Source organism: Astatotilapia calliptera, chromosome 3 (assembly GCF_964374335.1).
Source record: "Astatotilapia calliptera chromosome 3, fAstCal68.1, whole genome shotgun sequence".
NCBI classification, from domain to species: Eukaryota; Metazoa; Chordata; class Actinopteri; order Cichliformes; family Cichlidae; genus Astatotilapia; species Astatotilapia calliptera.
In genome coordinates, this window is record NC_137424.1 from 21,734,275 (window position 1) to 21,756,638 (window position 22,364).

The 22,364-nt window shown below is 56.9% G+C and overlaps 12 non-coding genes and 3 pseudogenes across 12 annotated transcripts; all 15 read right to left on the reverse strand.

The window, feature by feature from the left end:
- Positions 1-96: 96 nt before the first annotated feature.
- LOC145427363 (5S ribosomal RNA) lies at positions 97-215 on the reverse strand (annotated as a pseudogene).
- Positions 216-1,309: 1,094 nt separating this feature from the next.
- Positions 1,310-1,428, reverse strand: LOC145427872 (5S ribosomal RNA). The gene has a single exon (XR_013908414.1). It is a non-coding gene; the product is annotated as a 5S ribosomal RNA (ribosomal RNA).
- A 1,057-nt stretch (positions 1,429-2,485) lies between these two features.
- On the reverse strand, positions 2,486-2,604 carry LOC145427873 (5S ribosomal RNA). Its single transcript, XR_013908415.1, has one exon. It is a non-coding gene; the product is annotated as a 5S ribosomal RNA (ribosomal RNA).
- Positions 2,605-4,643: 2,039 nt separating this feature from the next.
- LOC145426888 (5S ribosomal RNA) lies at positions 4,644-4,762 on the reverse strand. The gene has a single exon (XR_013907609.1). It is a non-coding gene; the product is annotated as a 5S ribosomal RNA (ribosomal RNA).
- A 1,484-nt stretch (positions 4,763-6,246) lies between these two features.
- Positions 6,247-6,365, reverse strand: LOC145427097 (5S ribosomal RNA). Its single transcript, XR_013907821.1, has one exon. It is a non-coding gene; the product is annotated as a 5S ribosomal RNA (ribosomal RNA).
- Positions 6,366-8,256: 1,891 nt separating this feature from the next.
- Positions 8,257-8,375, reverse strand: LOC145426705 (5S ribosomal RNA). The gene has a single exon (XR_013907417.1). It is a non-coding gene; the product is annotated as a 5S ribosomal RNA (ribosomal RNA).
- A 1,951-nt stretch (positions 8,376-10,326) lies between these two features.
- Positions 10,327-10,445, reverse strand: LOC145427874 (5S ribosomal RNA). Its single transcript, XR_013908416.1, has one exon. It is a non-coding gene; the product is annotated as a 5S ribosomal RNA (ribosomal RNA).
- Positions 10,446-12,017: 1,572 nt separating this feature from the next.
- On the reverse strand, positions 12,018-12,136 carry LOC145426978 (5S ribosomal RNA). Its single transcript, XR_013907701.1, has one exon. It is a non-coding gene; the product is annotated as a 5S ribosomal RNA (ribosomal RNA).
- Positions 12,137-13,271: 1,135 nt separating this feature from the next.
- LOC145427483 (5S ribosomal RNA) lies at positions 13,272-13,380 on the reverse strand (annotated as a pseudogene).
- Positions 13,381-14,044: 664 nt separating this feature from the next.
- Positions 14,045-14,163, reverse strand: LOC145426706 (5S ribosomal RNA). The gene has a single exon (XR_013907418.1). It is a non-coding gene; the product is annotated as a 5S ribosomal RNA (ribosomal RNA).
- Positions 14,164-16,004: 1,841 nt separating this feature from the next.
- On the reverse strand, positions 16,005-16,123 carry LOC145426575 (5S ribosomal RNA). Its single transcript, XR_013907285.1, has one exon. It is a non-coding gene; the product is annotated as a 5S ribosomal RNA (ribosomal RNA).
- A 1,529-nt stretch (positions 16,124-17,652) lies between these two features.
- Positions 17,653-17,771, reverse strand: LOC145426989 (5S ribosomal RNA). The gene has a single exon (XR_013907712.1). It is a non-coding gene; the product is annotated as a 5S ribosomal RNA (ribosomal RNA).
- Positions 17,772-18,906: 1,135 nt separating this feature from the next.
- LOC145427484 (5S ribosomal RNA) lies at positions 18,907-19,015 on the reverse strand (annotated as a pseudogene).
- Positions 19,016-19,679: 664 nt separating this feature from the next.
- LOC145426707 (5S ribosomal RNA) lies at positions 19,680-19,798 on the reverse strand. Its single transcript, XR_013907419.1, has one exon. It is a non-coding gene; the product is annotated as a 5S ribosomal RNA (ribosomal RNA).
- A 1,841-nt stretch (positions 19,799-21,639) lies between these two features.
- On the reverse strand, positions 21,640-21,758 carry LOC145426576 (5S ribosomal RNA). The gene has a single exon (XR_013907286.1). It is a non-coding gene; the product is annotated as a 5S ribosomal RNA (ribosomal RNA).
- Between the last annotated feature and the right edge of the window lie 606 nt (positions 21,759-22,364).

A 22,364-nucleotide genomic window follows, 5' to 3' on the forward strand; every position in this document is an offset into this window, starting at 1 on the left:
TGTCGTTAATGTGCCCTCATTAATGGGCAGCTGCTTTTGGTTTTTTAATACACCCCTTCTCTGGATCAAAAGCGGTTCAATGACATGAAAATGAAAGGCTTACAGCACCAGGTATTCCCAGGCATACTCCCATCCAAGTACTAACCAAGCCCAGCCCTGCTTAGCTTCCGAGATCAGACGAGGTCAGGCGTGCTCAGGGTGGTATGGCCGTAAGCTGCTGGCCCCAGCACAATGTCTCAATTTATGGATTCAACTGATTAGGTGGCAAGTACCTGAAGTTACGAAGACAATCCTATAACCATACCTGCATGTTTGCATAATACCCTAACCCAAAGGCTCAGTTTAGCATTTATCCAACAGCACAGGCCCTGGATTGTTGAAGATGGCCTCAGGAACCAGAGCAGGGCCTGGTGTGTTGTACATGACCAAAGCTAGCAGCACAGGGCCTGGTTTGGTGAAGATGGCCTCGGCCAGAAGCACAGGGCCTGGTGTGATATAAGTGGCCTGAGCAAGAGCCACAGGCCCTGGTGTGGAGTAAGTGGCCTGAGCAAGAGCCACAGGCCCTGGTGTGGTGTAAGTGGCCTTAGCAAGAGCAACAGGCCCTGGTGTGGAGTAAGTGGCCTCAGCCAGCAGCCACAGGCCCTGGTGTGGTGTAAGTGGCCTCAGAAGCAAATAAGGCCGTGGTGTGGTGTATGTGGCCTCAGCCAGCAGCCACAGGCCCATGTGTGGTGTAAGTGGCCTCAATAGCAACTAAGGCCCTGGTGTGGTGTAAGTGGCCTCAGCCAGCAGCCACAGGCCTTGGTGTGGTGTAAGTGGCCTCATCCAGCAGCCACAGGCCCTGGTGTGGTGTAAGTGGCCTCAGCCAGAGCCACAGGCCCTGGTGTGGTGTAATTGGCCTCAATAGCAACTAATGCCCTGGTGTGGTGTAAGTGGCCTCAGCCAGCAGCCACAGGCCCTGGTGTGGTGTAAGTGGCCGCAGCCGGTCACTCAGGCCCTGGTGTGGTGTAGGTGGGCTCAGCCAGCAGCCACAGGCCTTGGTGTGGTGTAAGTCGCCTCATCCAGCAGCCACAAGCCCTGGTGTGGTGTAAGTGGCCTCAGCCAGAGCCACAGGCCCTGATGTGGTGTAAGTGGCCCCAGCCGGTCACTCAGGCCCTGGTGTGGTGTAGGTGGCATCAGCTAGCAGCACAAGACATTGGAAAACAGCCAAAAGCAGTGTCGTTAATGTGCCCTCATTAATGGGCAGCTGCTTTTGGTCTTTTAATACACCCCTTCTCTGGATCAAAAGCAGTTCAATGACATGAAAATGAAAGGCTTACAGCACCAGGTATTCCCAGGCAGTCTCCCATCCAAGTACTAACCAAGCCCAGCCCTGCTTAGCTTCCGAGATCAGACGAGGTCGGGCGTGCTCAGGGTGGTATGGCCGTAAGCTGCTGGCCCCAGCACAATGTCTCAATTTATGGATTCAAGTGATTAGGTGGCAAGTACCTGAAGTTACGAAGACAATCCTATAACCATAACTGCATGTTTGCATAATACCCTAACCCAAAGGCTCAGTTTGGCATTTATCCAACAGCACAGGCCCTGGATTGTTGAAGATGGCCTCTGGAACCAGCACAGGGCCTGGTGTGTTGTACATGGCCACAGCTAGCAGCACAGGGCCTGGTTGGGTGAAGATGGCCTCGGCCAGAAGCACAGGGTCTGGTGTGATATGAGTGGCCTGAGCCAGAGCCACAGGCCCTGGTGTGGTGTAAGTGTCCTCAGCCAGCAGCCACAGGCCCTGGTGTGGTGTAAGTGGCCTCAGCCAGCAGCCACAGGCCCTGGTGTGGTGTAAGTGGCCTCAGCCAGTGCCACAGGCCCTGGTGTGGTGTAATTGGCCTCAATAGCAACTAAGGCCCTGGGGTGGTGTATGTGGCCTCAGCCAGCAGCCACAGGCCCTGGTGTGGTGTACATGGCCACAGCCAGCAGCCACAGGCCCTGGTGTGGTGTAAGTGGCCTCAATAGCAACTAAGGCCCTGGTGTGGTGTAAGTGGCCTCAGCCAGCAGCCACAGGCCTTGGTGTGGTGTAAGTCGCCTCATCCAGCAGCCACAGGCCCTGGTGTGGTGTAAGTGGCCTCAGCCAGCAGCCACAGGCCCTGGTGTGGTGTAAGTGGCCTGAGCAAGAGCCACAGACCCTGGTGTGGTGTAATTGGCCTCAATAGCAACTAATGCCCTGGTGTGGTGTAAGTGGCCTCAGCCAGCAGCCACAGGCCCTGGTGTGGTGTAAGTGGCCTCAGCCAGCAGCCACAGGCATTGATGTGGTGTAAGTGGCCCCAGCCGGTCACTCAGGCCCTGGTGTGGTGTAGGTGGCATCAGCTAGCAGCACAAGACATTGGAAAACAGCCAAAAGCAATGTCGTTAATGTGCCCTCATTAATGGGCAGCTGCTTTTGGTCTTTTAATACACCCCTTCTCTGGATCAAAAGCGGTTCAATGACATGAAAATGAAAGGCTTACAGCACCAGGTATTCCCAGGCAGTCTCCCATCCAAGTACTAACCAAGCCCAGCCCTGCTTAGCTTCCGAGATCAGACGAGGTCGGGCGTGCTCAGGGTGGTATGGCCGTAAGCTGCTGGCCCCAGCACAATGTCTCAATTTATGGATTCAACTGATTAGGTGGCAAGTACCTGAAGTTACGAAGACAATCCTTTAACCATACCTGCATGTTTGCATAATACCCTAACCCAAAGGCTCAGTTTAGCATTTATCTAACAGCACAGGCCCTGGATTGTTGAAGATGGCCTCAGGAACCAGCACAGGGCCTGGTGTGTTGTACATGGCCACAGCTAGCAGCACAGGGCCTGGTTTGGTGAAGATGGCCTCGGCCAGAAGCGCAGGGCCTGGTGTGATGTGAGTGGCCTGAGCAAGAGCCACAGGCCCTGGTGTGGTGTAAGTCGCCTCAGCCAGCAGCCACAGGCCCTGGTGTGGTGTAAGTGGCCTCAGCCAGCAGCCACAGGCCCTGGTGTGGTGTAAGTGGCCTCAGCCAGAGCCACAGGCCCTGGTGTGGTGTAAGTGGCCTCAGCCAGTGCCACAGGCCCTGGTGTGGTGTAAGTGGCCTGAGCAAGAGCCACAGACCCTGGTGTGGTGTAATTGGCCTCAATAGCAACTAATGCCCTGGTGTGGTGTAGGTGGCCTCAGCCAGCAGCCACAGGCCCTGGTGTGGTGTAAGTGGCCTCAGCCAGTGCCACAGGCCCTGGTGTGGTGTAATTGGCCTCAATAGCAACTAAGGCCCTGGGGTGGTGTATGTGGCCTCAGCCAGCAGCCACAGGCCCTGGTGTGGTGTACATGGCCACAGCCAGCAGCCACAGGCCCTGGTGTGGTGTAAGTGGCCTCAATAGCAACTAAGGCCCTGGTGTGGTGTAAGTGGCCTCAGCCAGCAGCCACAGGCCTTGGTGTGGTGTAAGTCGCCTCATCCAGCAGCCACAGGCCCTGGTGTGGTGTAAGTGGCCTCAGCCAGCAGCCACAGGCCCTGGTGTGGTGTAAGTGGCCTCAGCCAGTGCCACAGGCCCTGGTGTGGTGTAAGTGGCCTGAGCAAGAGCCACAGACCCTGGTGTGGTGTAATTGGCCTCAATAGCAACTAATGCCCTGGTGTGGTGTAGGTGGCCTCAGCCAGCAGCCACAGGCCCTGGTGTGGTGTAGGTGGCCTCAGCCAGCAGCTACAGGCCCTTGTGTGGTGTAAGTGGCCTCAGCCAGCAGCCACAGGCCCTGGTGTGGTGTAAGTGGCCTCAGCCAGTGCCACAGGCCCTGGTGTGGTGTAATTGGCCTCAATAGCAACTAAGGCCCTGGTGTTGTGTATGTGGCCTCAGCCAGGAGCCACAGGCCCTGGTGTGGTGTAAGTGGCCTCAGAAGTAAATAAGGCCCTGGTGTGGTGTAAGTGGCCTCAGCCAGCAGCACAGGGCCTTGTGTCTTGTACATGGCCACAGCAAGCAGCACTGGGCCAGGTTTGGTGAAGATGGCCTTGGCCAGAAGCACAGGGTCTGGTGTGATATGAGTGGCCTGAGCAAGAGCCACAGGCCCTGGTGTGGTGTAAGTGGCCTCAACCAGAAGCCACAGGCCCTGGTGTGGTGTAGGTGGCCTCAGCCAGCAGCCACAGGCCATTGTGTGGTGTAAGTGGCCTCAGCCAGCAGCCACAGGCCCTGGTGTGGTGTAAGTGGCCTCAGCCAGCAGCCACAGGCCCTGGTGTGGTGTAAGTGGCCTCAGCCAGCAGCCACAGGCCCTGGTGTGGTGTAAGTGGCCTGAGCAAGAGCTACAGACCCTGGTGTGGTGTAATTGGCGTCAATAGCAACTAAGGCCCTGGTGTGGTGTAGGTGGCCTCAGCCAGCAGCCACAGGCCCTGGTGTGGTGTAAGTGGCCTCAGCCAGCAGCCACAGGCCCTGGTGTGGTGTAAGTGGCCTCAGCCAGCAGCCACAGGCCCTGATGTGGTGTAAGTGGCCCCAGCCGGTCACTCAGGCCCTGGTGTGGTGTAGGTGGCATCAGCTAGCAGCACAAGACATTGGAAAACAGCCAAAAGCAATGTCGTTAATGTGCCCTCATTAATGGGCAGCTGCTTTTGGTCTTTTAATACACCCCTTCTCTGGATCAAAAGCGGTTCAATGACATGAAAATGAAAGGCTTACAGCACCAGGTATTCCCAGGAAGTCTCCCATCCAAGTACTAACCAAGCCCAGCCCTGCTTAGCTTCCGAGATCAGACGAGGTCGGGCGTGCTCAGGGTGGTATGGCCGTAAGCTGCTGGCCCCAGCACAATGTCTCAATTTATGGATTCAACTGATTAGGTGGCAAGTACCTGAAGTTACGAAGACAATCCTTTAACCATACCTGCATGTTTGCATAATACCCTAACCCAAAGGCTCAGTTTAGCATTTATCTAACAGCACAGGCCCTGGATTGTTGAAGATGGCCTCAGGAACCAGCATAGGGCCTGGTGTGTTGTACATGGCCACAGCTAGCAGCACAGGGCCTGGTTTGGTGAAGATGGCCTCGGCCAGAAGCTCAGGGCCTGGTGTGATGTGAGTGGCCTGAGCAAGAGCCACAGGCCCTGGTGTGGTGTAAGTCGCCTCAGCCCGAAGCCACAGGCACTGGTGTGGTGTAAGTGGCCTCAGCCAGCAGCCACAGGCCCTGGTGTGGTGTAAGTGGCCTCAGCCAGCAGCCACAGGCCCTGGTGTGGTGTACGTGGCCTCAGCCAGCAGCCACAGGCCCTGGTGTGGTGTAAGTGGCCTCAGCCAACAGCCACAGGCCCTGGTGTGGTGTAAGTGGCCTCAGCCAGAGCCACAGGCCCTGGTGTGGTGTAAGTGGCCTCAGCCAGTGCCACAGGCCCTGGTGTGGTGTAAGTGGCCTGAGCAAGAGCCACAGACCCTGGTGTGGTGTAATTGGCCTCAATAGCAACTAATGCCCTGGTGTGGTGTAGGTGGCCTCAGCCAGCAGCCACAGGCCCTGGTGTGGTGTAAGTGGCCTCAGCCAGTGCCACAGGCCCTGGTGTGGTGTAAGTGGCCTGAGCAAGAGCCACAGACCCTGGTGTGGTGTAATTGGCCTCAATAGCAACTAATGCCCTGGTGTGGTGTAGGTGGTCTCAGCCAGCAGCCACAGGCCCTGGTGTGGTGTAAGTGGCCTCAGCCAGTGCCACAGGCCCTGGTGTGGCGTAAGTGGCCTGAGCAAGAGTCACAGACCCTGGTGTGGTGTAATTGGCCTCAATAGCAACTAATGCCCTGGTGTGGTGTAGGTGGACTCAGCCAGCAGCCACAGGCCCTGGTGTGGTGTAAGTGGCCTCAGCCAGTGCCACAGGCCCTGGTGTGGTGTAAGTGGCCTCAATAGCAACTAATGCCCTGGTGTGGTGTAAGTGGCCTCAGCCAGCAGCCACAGGCCCTGGTGTGGTGTAATTGGCCTCAATAGCAACTAAGGCCCTGGTGTGGTGTAATTGGCCTCAATAGCAACTAAGGCCCTGGTGTGGTGTAAGTGGCCTCAGCCAGCAGCCACAGGCCCTGGTGTGGTGTAAGTGGCCTCAGCCAGAGCCACAGGGTCTGATGTGGTGTAAGTGGCCCCAGCCGGTCACTCAGGCCCTGGTGTGGTGTAGGTGGCATCAGCTAGCAGCACAAGACATTGGAAAAGAGCCAAAAGCAATGTCGTTAATGTGCCCTCATTAATGGGCAGCTGCTTTTGGTCTTTTAATACACCCCTTCTCTGGATCAAAAGCGGTTCAATGACATGAAAATGAAAGGCTTACAGCACCAGGTATTCCAAGGAAGTCTCCCATCCAAGTACTAACCAAGCCCAGCCCTGCTTAGCTTCCGAGATCAGACGAGGTCAGGCGTGCTCAGGGTGGTATGGCCGTAAGCTGCTGGCCCCAGCACAATGTCTCAATTTATGGATTCAAGTGATTAGGTGGCAAGTACCTGAAGTTACGAAGACAATCCTATAACCATACCTGCATGTTTGCATAATACCCTAACCCAAAGGCTCAGTTTAGCATTTATCCAACAGCACAGGCCCTGGATTGTTGAAGATGGCCTCAGGAACCAGAACAGGGCCTGGTGTGTTGTACATGGCCACAGCTAGCAGCACAGGGCCTGGTTTGGTGAAGATGGCCTCGGCCAGAAGCACAGGGCCTGGTGTGATATGAGTGGCCTGAGCAAGAGCCACAGGCCCTGGTGTGGTGTAAGTGGCCTGAGCAAGAGCCACAGGCCCTGGTGTGGTGTAAGTGGCCTGAGCAAGAGCCACAGGCCCTGGTGTGGAGTAAGTGGCCTGAGCAAGAGCCACAGGCCCTGGTGTGGAGTAAGTGGCCTGAGCAAGAGCCACAGGCCCTGGTGTGGTGTAATTGGCCTCAATAGCAACTAAGGCCCTGGTGTGGTGTATGTGGCCTCAGCCAGCAGCCACAGGCCCTGGTGTGGTGTAAGTGGCCTCAGAAGCAAATAAGGCCGTGGTGTGGTGTATGTGACCTCAGCCAGGAGCCACAGGCCCTGGTGTGGTGTAAGTGGCCTCAGCCAGCAGCCACAGGCCCTGGTGTGGTGTAAGTGGCCTCAGCCAGCAGCCACAGGCCCTGGTGTGGTGTAAGTGGCCTCAGCCAGAGCCACAGGCCCTGGTGTAGTGTAAGTGGCCTCAGCCAGTGCCACAGACCCTGGTGTGGTGTAAGGGGCCTCAATAGCAACTAATGCCCTGGTGTGGTGTAAGTGGCCTCAGCCAGCAGCCACAGGCACTGGTGTGGTGTAAGTGGCCTCAGCCAGCAGCCACAGGCCCTGGTGTGGTGTAAGTGGCCTCAGCCAGCAGCCACAGGCCCTGGTGTGGTGTAAGTGGCCTGAGCCAGCAGCCACAGGCCCTGGTGTGGTGTAAGTGGCCTCAGCCAGAAGCCACAGGCACTGGTGTGGTGTAAGTGCCCTCAGCCAGCAGCCACAGGCCCTGGTGTGGTGTAAGTGGCCTCAGCCAGAAGCCACAGGCCCTGGTGTGGTGTAAGTGGACTCAGCCAGTGCCACAGGCCCTGGTGTGGTGTAAGTGGCCTGAGCAAGAGTCACAGACCCTGGTGTGGTGTAATTGGCCTCAATAGCAACTAATGCCCTGGTGTGGTGTAAGTGGCCTCAGCCAGCAGCACAGGGCCTGGTGTGTTGTACATGGCCACAGCAAGCAGCACTGGGCCAGGTTTGGTGAAGATGGCCTTGGCCAGAAGCACAGGGTCTGGTGTGATATGAGTGGCCTGAGCAAGAGCCACAGGCCCTGGTGTGGTGTAGGTGGCCTCAGCCAGCAGCCAGCAGCCACAGGCCCTGGTGTGGTGTAAGTGGCCTCAGCCAGCAGCCACAGGCCCTTGTGTGGTGTAAGTGGCCTCAGCCAGCAGCCACAGGCCCTGGTGTGGTTTAAGTGGCCTCAGCCAGCAGCCACAGGCCCTGGTGTGGTGTAAGTGGCCTCAGCCAGCAGCCACAGGCCCTGGTGTGGTGTAAGTGGCCTCAGCCAGCAGCCACAGGCCCTGGTGTGGTGTAAGTGGCCTCAGCCAGCAGCCACAGGCCCTGGTGTGGTGTAAGTGGCCTCAGCCAGAGCCACAGGCCCTGATGTGGTGTAAGTGGCCCCAGCCGGTCACTCAGGCCCTGGTGTGGTGTAGGTGGCATCAGCTAGCAGCACAAGACATTGGAAAAGAGCCAAAAGCAATGTCGTTAATGTGCCCTCATTAATGGGCAGCTGCTTTTGGTCTTTTAATACACCCCTTCTCTGGATCAAAAGCGGTTCAATGACATGAAAATGAAAGGCTTACAGCACCAGGTATTCCAAGGAAGTCTCCCATCCAAGTACTAACCAAGCCCAGCCCTGCTTAGCTTCCGAGATCAGACGAGGTCGGGCGTGCTCAGGGTGGTATGGCCGTAAGCTGCTGGCCCCAGCACAATGTCTCAATTTATGGATTCAAGTGATTAGGTGGCAAGTACCTGAAGTTACGAAGACAATCCTATAACCATACCTGCATGTTTGCATAATACCCTAACCCAAAGGCTCAGTTTAGCATTTATCCAACAGCACAGGCCCTGGATTGTTGAAGATGGCCTCAGGAACCAGAACAGGGCCTGGTGTGTTGTACATGGCCACAGCTAGCAGCACAGGGCCTGGTTTGGTGAAGATGGCCTCGGCCAGAAGCACAGGGCCTGGTGTGATATGAGTGGCCTGAGCAAGAGCCACAGGCCCTGGTGTGGTGTAAGTGGCCTGAGCAAGAGCCACAGGCCCTGGTGTGGTGTAAGTGGCCTGAGCAAGAGCCACAGGCCCTGGTGTGGAGTAAGTGGCCTGAGCAAGAGCCACAGGCCCTGGTGTGGTGTAAGTGGCCTCAGAAGCAAATAAGGCCGTGGTGTGGTGTATGTGGCCTCAGCCAGGAGCCACAGGCCCTGGTGTGGTGTAAGTGGCCTCAGCCAGCAGCCACAGGCCCTGGTGTGGTGTAAGTGGCCTCAGCCAGCAGCCACAGGCCCTGGTGTGGTGTAAGTGGCCTCAGCCAGTGCCACAGGCCCTGGTGTGGTGTAAGTGGCCTGAGCAAGAGTCACAGACCCTGGTGTGGTGTAATTGGCCTCAATAGCAACTAAGGCCCTGGTGTGGTGTAAGTGGCCTCAGCCAGCAGCCACAGGCCCTGGTGTGGTGTAAGTGGCCTCAGCCAGCAGCCACAGGCCCTGGTGTGGTGTAAGTGGCCTCAGCCAGAGCCACAGGCCCTGGTGTGGTGTAAGTGGCCTCAGCCAGTGCCACAGGCCCTGGTGTGGTGTAAGTGGCCTGAGCAAGAGCCACAGACCCTGGTGTGGTGTAATTGGCCTCAATAGCAACTAATGCCCTGGTGTGGTGTAGGTGGCCTCAATAGCAACTAATGCCCTGGTGTGGTGTAAGTGGCCTCAGCCAGCAGCCACAGGCCCTGGTGTGGTGTAAGTGGCCTGAGCAAGAGCCACAGACCCTGGTGTGGTGTAATTGGCCTCAATAGCAACTAAGGCCCTGGTGTGGTGTAAGTGGCCTCAGCCAGTGCCACAGGCCCTGGTGTGGAGTAAGTGGCCTCAATAGCAACTAAGGCCCTGGTGTGGTGTATGTGGCCTCAGCCAGCAGCCACAGGCCCTGGTGTGGTGTAAGTGGCCTCAGAAGCAAATAAGGCCGTGGTGTGGTGTATGTGGCCTCAGCCAGCAGCCACAGGCCCTGGTGTGGTGTAAGTGGCCTCAATAGCAACTAAGGCCGTGGTGTGGTGTAAGTGGCCTCAGCCAGCAGCCACAGGCCCTGGTGTGGTGTAAGTGGCCTCAGCCAGCAGCCACAGGCCCTGGTGTTTTGTAAGTGGCCTGAGCAAGAGCCACAGGCCCTGGTGTGGTGTAATTGGCCTCAATAGCAACTAAGGCCCTGGTGTGGTGTATGTGGCCTCAGCCAGCAGCCACAGGCCCTGGTGTGGTGTAAGTGGCCTCAGAAGCAAATAAGGCCGTGTTGTGGTGTATGTGGCCTCAGCCAGCAGCCACAGGCCCTGGTGTGGTGTAAGTGGCCTCAATAGCAACTAAGGCCCTGGTGTGGTGTAGGTGGCCTCAGCCAGCAGCCACAGGCCCTGGTGTGGTGTAAGTGGCCTCAGCCAGCAGCCACAGGCCCTGGTGTGGTGTAAGTGGCCTCAGCCAGAGCCACAGGCCCTGATGTGGTGTAAGTGGCCCCAGCCGGTCACTCAGGCCCTGGTGTGGTGTAGGTGGCATCAGCTAGCAGCACAAGACATTGGAAAAGAGCCAAAAGCAATGTCGTTAATGTGCCCTCATTAATGGGCAGCTGCTTTTGGTCTTTTAATACACCCCTTCTCTGGATCAAAAGCGGTTCAATGACATGAAAATGAAAGGCTTACAGCACCAGGTATTCCCAGGCAGTCTCCCATCCAAGTACTAACCAAGCCCAGCCCTGCTTAGCTTCCGAGATCAGACGAGGTCGGGCGTGCTCAGGGTGGTATGGCCGTAAGCTGCTGGCCCCAGCACAATGTCTCAATTTATGGATTCAACTGATTAGGTGGCAAGTACCTGAAGTTACGAAGACAATCCTATAACCATACATGCATGTTTGCATAATACCATAACCCAAAGGCTCAGTTTGGCATTTATCTAACAGCACAGGCCCTGGATTGTTGAAGATGGCCTCTGGAACCAGCACAGGGCCTGGTGTGTTGTACATGGCCACAGCAAGCAGCACAGGGCCAGGTTTGGTGAAGATAGCCTCGGCCAGAAGCACAGGGTCTGGTGTGATATGAGTGGCCTGAGCAAGAGCCACAGGCCCTGGTGTGGTGTAGGTGGCCTCAGCCAGCAGCCACAGGCCCTTGTGTGGTGTAAGTGGCCTCAGCCAGCAGCCACAGGCCCTGGTGTGGTGTAAGTGGCCTCAGGCAGAAGCCACAGGCACTGGTGTGGTGTAAGTGCCCTCAGCCAGCAGCCACAGGCCCTGGTGTGGTGTAAGTGACCTCAGCCAGCAGCCACAGGCCCTGGTGTGGTGTAAGTGGCCTCAGCCAGCAGCCACAGGCCCTGGTGTGGTGTAAGTGGACTCAGCCAGTGCCACAGGCCCTGGTGTGGTGTAAGTGGCCTGAGCAAGAGTCACAGACCCTGGTGTGGTGTAATTGGCCTCAATAGCAACTAATGCCCTGGTGTGGTGTAAGTGACCTCAGCCAGCAGCCACAGGCCCTGGTGTGGTGTAAGTGGCCTCAGCCAGCAGCCACAGGCCCTGGTGTGGTGTAAGTGGCCTCAGCCAGCAGCCACAGGCCCTGGTGTGGTGTAAGTGGCCTCAGCCAGCAGCCACAGGCACTGGTGTGGTGTAAGTGGCCTGAGCAAGAGCCACAGGCCCTGGTGTGGTGTAAGTGGCCTCAGCCAGAAGCCACAGGCACTGGTGTGGTGTAAGTGCCCTCAGCCAGCAGCCACAGGCCCTGGTGTGGTGTAAGTGACCTCAGCCAGCAGCCACAGGCCCTGGTGTGGTGTAAGTGGCCTCAGCCAGCAGCCACAGGCCCTGGTGTGGTGTAAGTGGCCTCAGCCAGTGCCACAGGCCCTGGTGTGGTCTAAGTGGCCTGAGCAAGAGTCACAGACCCTGGTGTGGTGTAATTGGCCTCAATAGCAACTAATGCCCTGGTGTGGTGTAGGTGGCCTCAGCCAGCAGCCACAGGCCCTGGTGTGGTGTAAGTGGCCTCAGCCAGTGCCACAGGCCCTGGTGTGGTGTAAGTGGCCTGAGCAAGAGCCACAGACCCTGGTGTGGTGTAATTGGCCTCAATAGCAACTAATGCCCTGGTGTGGTGTAAGTGGCCTCAGCCAGCAGCCACAGGCCCTGGTGTGGTGTAAGTGGCCTCAGCCAGCAGCCACAGGCCCTGATGTGGTGTAAGTGGCCCCAGCCGGTCACTCAGGCCCTGGTGTGGTGTAGGTGGCATCAGCTAGCAGCACAAGACATTGGAAAACAGCCAAAAGCAATGTCGTTAATGTGCCCTCATTAATGGGCAGCTGCTTTTGGTCTTTTAATACACCCCTTCTCTGGATCAAAAGCGGTTCAATGACATGAAAATGAAAGGCTTACAGCACCAGGTATTCCCAGGTAGTCTCCCATCCAAGTACTAACCAAGCCCAGCCCTGCTTAGCTTCCGAGATCAGACGAGGTCGGGCGTGCTCAGGGTGGTATGGCCGTAAGCTGCTCGCCCCAGCACAATGTCTCAATTTATGGATTCAACTGATTAGGTGGCAAGTACCTGAAGTTACGAAGACAATCCTTTAACCATACCTGCATGTTTGCATAATACCCTAACCCAAAGGCTCAGTTTAGCATTTATCTAACAGCACAGGCCCTGGATTGTTGAAGATGGCCTCAGGAACCAGCACAGGGCCTGGTGTGTTGTACATGGCCACAGCTAGCAGCACAGGGCCTGGTTTGGTGAAGATGGCCTCGGCCAGAAGCGCAGGGCCTGTTGTGATGTGAGTGGCCTGAGCAAGAGCCACAGGCCCTGGTGTGGTGTAAGTGGCCTCAGCCAGAAGCCACAGGCCCTGGTGTGGTGTAAGTGGCCTCAGCCAGCAGCCACAGGCCCTGGTGTGGTGTAAGTGGCCTCAGCCAGCAGCCACAGGCCCTGGTGTGGTGTAAGTGGCCTCAGCCAGCAGCCACAGGCCCTGGTGTGGTGTAAGTGGCCTCAGCCAGAGCCACAGGTCCTGGTGTGGTGTAAGTGGCCTCAGCCAGTGCCACAGGCCCTGGTGTGGTGTAAGTGGCCTGAGCAAGAGCCACAGACCCTGGTGTGGTGTAATTGGCCTCAATAGCAACTAATGCCTTGGTGTGGTGTAGGTGGCCTCAGCCAGCAGCCACAGGCCCTGGTGTGGTGTAAGTGGCCTCAATAGCAACTAATGCCCTGGTGTGGTGTAAGTGGCCTCATCCAGCAGCCACAGGCCCTGGTGTGGTGTAAGTGGCCTGAGCAAGAGCCACAGGCCCTGGTGTGGTGTAATTGGCCTCAATAGCAACTAAGGCCCTGGTGTGGTGTAGGTGGCCTCAGCCAGCAGCCACAGGCCCTGGTGTGGTGTAAGTGGCCTCAGCCAGCAGCCACAGGCCCTGGTGTAGTGTAAGTGGCCTCAGCCAGCAGCCACAGGCCCTGATGTGGTGTAAGTGGCCCCAGCCGGTCACTCAGGCCCTGGTGTGGTGTAGGTGGCATCAGCTAGCAGCACAAGACATTGGAAAACAGCCAAAAGCAATGTCGTTAATGTGCCCTCATTAATGGGCAGCTGCTTTTGGTCTTTTAATACACCCCTTCTCTGGATCAAAAGCGGTTCAATGACATGAAAATGAAAGGCTTACAGCACCAGGTAGTCTCCCATCCAAGTACTAACCAAGCCCAGCCCTGCTTAGCTTCCGAGATCAGACGAGGTCGGGCGTGCTCAGGGTGGTACGGCCGTAAGCTGCTGGCCCCAGCACAATGTCTCAATTTATGGATTCAACTGATTAGGTGGCAAGTACCTGAAGTTACAAAGACAATCCTATAACCATACCTGCATGTTTGCATAATACCCTAACCCAAAGGCTCAGTTTAGCATTTATCCAACAGCACAGGCCCTGGATTGTTGAAGATGGCCTCAGGAACCAGAACAGGGCCTGGTGTGTTGTACATGGCCACAGCTAGCAGCACAGGGCCTGGTTTGGTGAAGATGGCCTCGGCCAGAAGCACAGGGCCTGGTGTGATATGAGTGGCCTGAGCAAGAGCCACAGGCCCTGGTGTGGTGTAAGTGGCCTCAGCCAGCAGCCACAGGCCCTGGTGTGGTGTAAGTGGCCTCAGCCAGCAGCCACAGGCCCTGGTGTGGTGTAAGTGGCCTCAGCCAGCAGCCACAGGCCCTGGTGTGGTGTAAGTGGCCTCAGCCAGAGCCACAGGCCCTGATGTGGTGTAAGTGGCCCCAGCCGGTCACTCAGGCCCTGGTGTGGTGTAGGTGGCATCAGCTAGCAGCACAAGACATTGGAAAAGAGCCAAAAGCAATGTCGTTAATGTGCCCTCATTAATGGGCAGCTGCTTTTGGTCTTTTAATACACCCCTTCTCTGGATCAAAAGCGGTTCAATGACATGAAAATGAAAGGCTTACAGCACCAGGTATTCCAAGGAAGTCTCCCATCCAAGTACTAACCAAGCCCAGCCCTGCTTAGCTTCCGAGATCAGACGAGGTCGGGCGTGCTCAGGGTGGTATGGCCGTAAGCTGCTGGCCCCAGCACAATGTCTCAATTTATGGATTCAACTGATTAGGTGGCAAGTACCTGAAGTTACGAAGACAATCCTATAACCATACCTGCATGTTTGCATAATACCCTAACCCAAAGGCTCAGTTTAGCATTTATCCAACAGCACAGGCCCTGGATTGTTGAAGATGGCCTCAGGAACCAGAACAGGGCCTGGTGTGTTGTACATGGCCACAGCTAGCAGCACAGGGCCTGGTTTGGTGAAGATGGCCTCGGCCAGAAGCACAGGGCCTGGTGTGATATGAATGGCCTGAGCAAGAGCCACAGGCCCTGGTGTGGTGTAAGTGGCCTGAGCAAGAGCCACAGGCCCTGGTGTGGTGTAAGTGGCCTGAGCAAGACCACAGGCCCTGGTGTGGTGTAATTGGCCTCAATAGCAACTAAGGCCCTGGTGTGGTGTATGTGGCCTCAGCCAGCAGCCACAGGCCCTGGTGTGGTGTAAGTGGCCTCAGAAGCAAATAAGGCCGTGGTGTGGTGTATGTGACCTCAGCCAGGAGCCACAGGCCCTGGTGTGGTGTAAGTGGCCTCAGCCAGTGACACAGGCCCTGGTGTGGTGTAAGTGGCCTGAGCAAGAGCCACAGACCCTGGTGTGGTGTAAGGGGCCTCAATAGCAACTAATGCCCTGGTGTGGTGTAAGTGGCCTCAGCCAGCAGCCACAGGCACTGGTGTTGTGTAAGTGGCCTCAGCCAGCAGCCACAGGCCCTGGTGTGGTGTAAGTGGCCTCAGCCAGCAGCCACAGGCCCTGGTGTGGTGTAAGTGGCCTGAGCCAGCAGCCACAGGCCCTGGTGTGGTGTAAGTGGCCTCAGCCAGAAGCCACAGGCACTGGTGTGGTGTAAGTGCCCTCAGCCAGCAGCCACAGGCCCTGGTGTGGTGTAAGTGACCTCAGCCAGCAGCCACAGGCCCTGGTGTGGTGTAAGTGGCCTCAGCCAGCAGCCACAGGCCCTGGTGTGGTGTAAGTGGACTCAGCCAGTGCCACAGGCCCTGGTGTAGTGTAAGTGGCCTGAGCAAGAGTCACAGACCCTGGTGTGGTGTAATTGGCCTCAATAGCAACTAATGCCCTGGTGTGGTGTAGGTGGCCTCAGAAGCAAATAAGGCCCTGGTGTGGTGTAAGTGGCCTCAATAGCAACTAAGGCCCTGGTGTGGTGTAAGTGGCCTCAGCCAGCAGCACAGGGCCTGGTGTGTTGTACATGGCCACAGCAAGCAGCACTGGGCCAGGTTTGGTGAAGATGGCCTTGGCCAGAAGCACAGGGTCTGGTGTGATATGAGTGGCCTGAGCAAGAGCCACAGGCCCTGGTGTGGTGTAGGTGGCCTCAGCCAGCAGCCACAGGCCCTTGTGTGGTGTAAGTGGCCTCAGCCAGCAGCCACAGGCCCTGGTGTGGTGTAAGTGGCCTCAGCCAGCAGCCACAGGCCCTTGTGTGGTGTAAGTGGCCTCAGCCAGCAGCCACAGGCCCTGGTGTGGTTTAAGTGGCCTCAGCCAGCAGCCACAGGCCCTGGTGTGGTGTAAGTGGCCTCAGCCAGCAGCCACAGGCCCTGGTGTGGTGTAAGTGGCCTCAGCCAGCAGCCACAGGCCCTGGTGTGGTGTAAGTGGCCTCAGCCAGAGCCACAGGCCCTGATGTGGTGTAAGTGGCCCCAGCCGGTCACTCAGAACCTGGTGTGGTGTAGGTGGCATCAGCTAGCAGCACAAGACATTGGAAAAGAGCCAAAAGCAATGTCGTTAATGTGCCCTCATTAATGGGCAGCTGCTTTTGGTCTTTTAATACACCCCTTCTCTGGATCAAAAGCGGTTCAATGACATGAAAATGAAAGGCTTACAGCACTAGGTATTCCAAGGAAGTCTCCCATCCAAGTACTAACCAAGCCCAGCCCTGCTTAGCTTCCGAGATCAGACGAGGTCGGGCGTGCTCAGGGTGGTATGGCCGTAAGCTGCTGGCCCCAGCACAATGTCTCAATTTATGGATTCAACTGATTAGGTGGCAAGTACCTGAAGTTACGAAGACAATCCTATAACCATACCTGCATGTTTGCATAATACCCTAACCCAAAGGCTCAGTTTAGCATTTATCCAACAGCACAGGCCCTGGATTGTTGAAGATGGCCTCAGGAACCAGAACAGGGCCTGGTGTGTTGTACATGGCCACAGCTAGCAGCACAGGGCCTGGTTTGGTGAAGATGGCCTCGGCCAGAAGCACAGGGCCTGGTGTGATATGAGTGGCCTGAGCAAGAGCCACAGGCCCTGGTGTGGTGTAAGTGGCCTGAGCAAGAGCCACAGGCCCTGGTGTGGAGTAAGTGGCCTGAGCAAGAGCCACAGGCCCTGGTGTGGTGTAATTGGCCTCAATAGCAACTAAGGCCCTGGTGTGGTGTATGTGGCCTCAGCCAGCAGCCACAGGCCCTGGTGTGGTGTAAGTGGCCTCAGCCAGCAGCCACAGGCCCTGGTGTGGTGTAAGTGGCCTCAGCCAGCAGCCACAGGCCCTGGTGTGGTGTAAGTGGCCTGAGGAAGAGTCACAGACCCTGGTGTGGTGTAATTGGCCTCAATAGCAACTAATGCCCTGGTGTGGTGTAAGTGACCTCAGCCAGCAGCCACAGGCACTGGTGTGGTGTAAGTGCCCTCAGCCAGCAGCCACAGGCCCTGGTGTGGTGTAAGTGGCCTCAGCCAGCAGCCACAGGCCCTGGTGTGGTGTAAGTGGCCTCAGCCAGCAGCCACAGGCACTGGTGTGGTGTAAGTGGCCTGAGCAAGAGCCACAGGCCCTGGTGTGGTGTAAGTGGCCTCAGCCAGAAGCCACAGGCACTGGTGTGGTGTAAGTGCCCTCAGCCAGCAGCCACAGGCCCTGGTGTGGTGTAAGTGACCTCAGCCAGCAGCCACAGGCCCTGGTGTGGTGTAAGTGGCCTCAGCCAGCAGCCACAGGCCCTGGTGTGGTGTAAGTGGCCTCAGCCAGTGCCACAGGCCCTGGTGTGGTCTAAGTGGCCTGAGCAAGAGTCACAGACCCTGGTGTGGTGTAATTGGCCTCAATAGCAACTAATGCCCTGGTGTGGTGTAGGTGGCCTCAGCCAGCAGCCACAGGCCCTGGTGTGGTGTAAGTGGCCTCAGCCAGTGCCACAGGCCCTGGTGTGGTGTAAGTGGCCTGAGCAAGAGCCACAGACCCTGGTGTGGTGTAATTGGCCTCAATAGCAACTAATGCCCTGGTGTGGTGTAAGTGGCCTCAGCCAGCAGCCACAGGCCCTGGTGTGGTGTAAGTGGCCTCAGCCAGCAGCCACAGGCCCTGATGTGGTGTAAGTGGCCCCAGCCGGTCACTCAGGCCCTGGTGTGGTGTAGGTGGCATCAGCTAGCAGCACAAGACATTGGAAAACAGCCAAAAGCAATGTCGTTAATGTGCCCTCATTAATGGGCAGCTGCTTTTGGTCTTTTAATACACCCCTTCTCTGGATCAAAAGCGGTTCAATGACATGAAAATGAAAGGCTTACAGCACCAGGTATTCCCAGGTAGTCTCCCATCCAAGTACTAACCAAGCCCAGCCCTGCTTAGCTTCCGAGATCAGACGAGGTCGGGCGTGCTCAGGGTGGTATGGCCGTAAGCTGCTCGCCCCAGCACAATGTCTCAATTTATGGATTCAACTGATTAGGTGGCAAGTACCTGAAGTTACGAAGACAATCCTTTAACCATACCTGCATGTTTGCATAATACCCTAACCCAAAGGCTCAGTTTAGCATTTATCTAACAGCACAGGCCCTGGATTGTTGAAGATGGCCTCAGGAACCAGCACAGGGCCTGGTGTGTTGTACATGGCCACAGCTAGCAGTACAGGGCCTGGTTTGGTGAAGATGGCCTCGGCCAGAAGCGCAGGGCCTGTTGTGATGTGAGTGGCCTGAGCAAGAGCCACAGGCCCTGGTGTGGTGTAAGTGGCCTCAGCCAGAAGCCACAGGCCCTGGTGTGGTGTAAGTGGCCTCAGCCAGCAGCCACAGGCCCTGGTGTGGTGTAAGTGGCCTCAGCCAGCAGCCACAGGCCCTGGTGTGGTGTAAGTGGCCTCAGCCAGCAGCCACAGGCCCTGGTGTGGTGTAAGTGGCCTCAGCCAGAGCCACAGGTCCTGGTGTGGTGTAAGTGGCCTCAGCCAGTGCCACAGGCCCTGGTGTGGTGTAAGTGGCCTGAGCAAGAGCCACAGACCCTGGTGTGGTGTAATTGGCCTCAATAGCAACTAATGCCCTGGTGTGGTGTAGGTGGCCTCAGCCAGCAGCCACAGGCCCTGGTGTGGTGTAAGTGGCCTCAATAGCAACTAATGCCCTGGTGTGGTGTAAGTGGCCTCATCCAGCAGCCACAGGCCCTGGTGTGGTGTAAGTGGCCTGAGCAAGAGCCACAGGCCCTGGTGTGGTGTAATTGGCCTCAATAGCAACTAAGGCCCTGGTGTGGTGTAGGTGGCCTCAGCCAGCAGCCACAGGCCCTGGTGTGGTGTAAGTGGCCTCAGCCAGCAGCCACAGGCCCTGGTGTAGTGTAAGTGGCCTCAGCCAGCAGCCACAGGCCCTGATGTGGTGTAAGTGGCCCCAGCCGGTCACTCAGGCCCTGGTGTGGTGTAGGTGGCATCAGCTAGCAGCACAAGACATTGGAAAACAGCCAAAAGCAATGTCGTTAATGTGCCCTCATTAATGGGCAGCTGCTTTTGGTCTTTTAATACACCCCTTCTCTGGATCAAAAGCGGTTCAATGACATGAAAATGAAAGGCTTACAGCACCAGGTAGTCTCCCATCCAAGTACTAACCAAGCCCAGCCCTGCTTAGCTTCCGAGATCAGACGAGGTCGGGCGTGCTCAGGGTGGTACGGCCGTAAGCTGCTGGCCCCAGCACAATGTCTCAATTTATGGATTCAACTGATTAGGTGGCAAGTACCTGAAGTTACAAAGACAATCCTATAACCATACCTGCATGTTTGCATAATACCCTAACCCAAAGGCTCAGTTTAGCATTTATCCAACAGCACAGGCCCTGGATTGTTGAAGATGGCCTCAGGAACCAGAACAGGGCCTGGTGTGTTGTACATGGCCACAGCTAGCAGCACAGGGCCTGGTTTGGTGAAGATGGCCTCGGCCAGAAGCACAGGGCCTGGTGTGATATGAGTGGCCTGAGCAAGAGCCACAGGCCCTGGTGTGGTGTAAGTGGCCTCAGCCAGCAGCCACAGGCCCTGGTGTGGTGTAAGTGGCCTCAGCCAGCAGCCACAGGCCCTGGTGTGGTGTAAGTGGCCTCAGCCAGCAGCCACAGGCCCTGGTGTGGTGTAAGTGGCCTCAGCCAGAGCCACAGGCCCTGATGTGGTGTAAGTGGCCCCAGCCGGTCACTCAGGCCCTGGTGTGGTGTAGGTGGCATCAGCTAGCAGCACAAGACATTGGAAAAGAGCCAAAAGCAATGTCGTTAATGTGCCCTCATTAATGGGCAGCTGCTTTTGGTCTTTTAATACACCCCTTCTCTGGATCAAAAGCGGTTCAATGACATGAAAATGAAAGGCTTACAGCACCAGGTATTCCAAGGAAGTCTCCCATCCAAGTACTAACCAAGCCCAGCCCTGCTTAGCTTCCGAGATCAGACGAGGTCGGGCGTGCTCAGGGTGGTATGGCCGTAAGCTGCTGGCCCCAGCACAATGTCTCAATTTATGGATTCAACTGATTAGGTGGCAAGTACCTGAAGTTACGAAGACAATCCTATAACCATACCTGCATGTTTGCATAATACCCTAACCCAAAGGCTCAGTTTAGCATTTATCCAACAGCACAGGCCCTGGATTGTTGAAGATGGCCTCAGGAACCAGAACAGGGCCTGGTGTGTTGTACATGGCCACAGCTAGCAGCACAGGGCCTGGTTTGGTGAAGATGGCCTCGGCCAGAAGCACAGGGCCTGGTGTGATATGAATGGCCTGAGCAAGAGCCACAGGCCCTGGTGTGGTGTAAGTGGCCTGAGCAAGAGCCACAGGCCCTGGTGTGGTGTAAGTGGCCTGAGCAAGACCACAGGCCCTGGTGTGGTGTAATTGGCCTCAATAGCAACTAAGGCCCTGGTGTGGTGTATGTGGCCTCAGCCAGCAGCCACAGGCCCTGGTGTGGTGTAAGTGGCCTCAGAAGCAAATAAGGCCGTGGTGTGGTGTATGTGACCTCAGCCAGGAGCCACAGGCCCTGGTGTGGTGTAAGTGGCCTCAGCCAGTGACACAGGCCCTGGTGTGGTGTAAGTGGCCTGAGCAAGAGCCACAGACCCTGGTGTGGTGTAAGGGGCCTCAATAGCAACTAATGCCCTGGTGTGGTGTAAGTGGCCTCAGCCAGCAGCCACAGGCACTGGTGTGGTGTAAGTGGCCTCAGCCAGCAGCCACAGGCCCTGGTGTGGTGTAAGTGGCCTCAGCCAGCAGCCACAGGCCCTGGTGTGGTGTAAGTGGCCTGAGCCAGCAGCCACAGGCCCTGGTGTGGTGTAAGTGGCCTCAGCCAGAAGCCACAGGCACTGGTGTGGTGTAAGTGCCCTCAGCCAGCAGCCACAGGCCCTGGTGTGGTGTAAGTGACCTCAGCCAGCAGCCACAGGCCCTGGTGTGGTGTAAGTGGCCTCAGCCAGCAGCCACAGGCCCTGGTGTGGTGTAAGTGGACTCAGCCAGTGCCACAGGCCCTGGTGTAGTGTAAGTGGCCTGAGCAAGAGTCACAGACCCTGGTGTGGTGTAATTGGCCTCAATAGCAACTAATGCCCTGGTGTGGTGTAGGTGGCCTCAGAAGCAAATAAGGCCCTGGTGTGGTGTAAGTGGCCTCAATAGCAACTAAGGCCCTGGTGTGGTGTAAGTGGCCTCAGCCAGCAGCACAGGGCCTGGTGTGTTGTACATGGCCACAGCAAGCAGCACTGGGCCAGGTTTGGTGAAGATGGCCTTGGCCAGAAGCACAGGGTCTGGTGTGATATGAGTGGCCTGAGCAAGAGCCACAGGCCCTGGTGTGGTGTAGGTGGCCTCAGCCAGCAGCCACAGGCCCTTGTGTGGTGTAAGTGGCCTCAGCCAGCAGCCACAGGCCCTGGTGTGGTGTAAGTGGCCTCAGCCAGCAGCCACAGGCCCTTGTGTGGTGTAAGTGGCCTCAGCCAGCAGCCACAGGCCCTGGTGTGGTTTAAGTGGCCTCAGCCAGCAGCCACAGGCCCTGGTGTGGTGTAAGTGGCCTCAGCCAGCAGCCACAGGCCCTGGTGTGGTGTAAGTGGCCTCAGCCAGCAGCCACAGGCCCTGGTGTGGTGTAAGTGGCCTCAGCCAGAGCCACAGGCCCTGATGTGGTGTAAGTGGCCCCAGCCGGTCACTCAGAACCTGGTGTGGTGTAGGTGGCATCAGCTAGCAGCACAAGACATTGGAAAAGAGCCAAAAGCAATGTCGTTAATGTGCCCTCATTAATGGGCAGCTGCTTTTGGTCTTTTAATACACCCCTTCTCTGGATCAAAAGCGGTTCAATGACATGAAAATGAAAGGCTTACAGCACTAGGTATTCCAAGGAAGTCTCCCATCCAAGTACTAACCAAGCCCAGCCCTGCTTAGCTTCCGAGATCAGACGAGGTCGGGCGTGCTCAGGGTGGTATGGCCGTAAGCTGCTGGCCCCAGCACAATGTCTCAATTTATGGATTCAACTGATTAGGTGGCAAGTACCTGAAGTTACGAAGACAATCCTATAACCATACCTGCATGTTTGCATAATACCCTAACCCAAAGGCTCAGTTTAGCATTTATCCAACAGCACAGGCCCTGGATTGTTGAAGATGGCCTCAGGAACCAGAACAGGGCCTGGTGTGTTGTACATGGCCACAGCTAGCAGCACAGGGCCTGGTTTGGTGAAGATGGCCTCGGCCAGAAGCACAGGGCCTGGTGTGATATGAGTGGCCTGAGCAAGAGCCACAGGCCCTGGTGTGGTGTAAGTGGCCTGAGCAAGAGCCACAGGCCCTGGTGTGGAGTAAGTGGCCTGAGCAAGAGCCACAGGCCCTGGTGTGGTGTAATTGGCCTCAATAGCAACTAAGGCCCTGGTGTGGTGTATGTGGCCTCAGCCAGCAGCCACAGGCCCTGGTGTGGTGTAAGTGGCCTCAGCCAGCAGCCACAGGCCCTGGTGTGGTGTAAGTGGCCTCAGCCAGCAGCCACAGGCCCTGGTGTGGTGTAAGTGGCCTGAGGAAGAGTCACAGACCCTGGTGTGGTGTAATTGGCCTC